The sequence below is a fragment of the Aplysia californica genome, unplaced genomic scaffold (assembly GCF_000002075.1).
Source record: "Aplysia californica isolate F4 #8 unplaced genomic scaffold, AplCal3.0 scaffold00094, whole genome shotgun sequence".
Classification (NCBI taxonomy): Eukaryota; Metazoa; Mollusca; class Gastropoda; order Aplysiida; family Aplysiidae; genus Aplysia; species Aplysia californica.
Window position 1 is genome coordinate 1,452,964 of NW_004797364.1, and position 473 is coordinate 1,453,436.

The window sequence follows — 473 nt, forward strand, 5'->3', positions numbered from 1 at the left end:
CGCACTTTGTGTGCAGTTGCAGGATCACTACAATAAACGATTTATATAAATGTTGCCTACAACTTGCTCTTTTAGACCGTGCCCCCCGCCCCGGGATTTCAGTCTGAGCTTGTAGATTTCCTCCCTAAACAGTTTAGATGTCCCCACGCGAGTCTCGAAAAGTATGCACACATCTTTTGGACCGCGTTTCACGGGTGTGAGTTAAACTAGTTTAAGTGTGGTTTTAATCAAAATAAGTTAACTTTGTTACGTTTTAGGTGTATGATGTAAATCCCCTATTATTTCTTATCCCGATTGAAGCTCACTCCAAAGAAAACGTGTCAGAAAAGTAGTTTACAGTAGTGACCTCCTATAATGGGCTTTCAGATTCTGTTGGTCATCCAATTTTTAGGCCGCGTGCAAAGATACATGTACGAGAATATTAAGCAGAGCGATGTATTGTATCTCGTTTTAATGCTGTCATACGAAAGTGA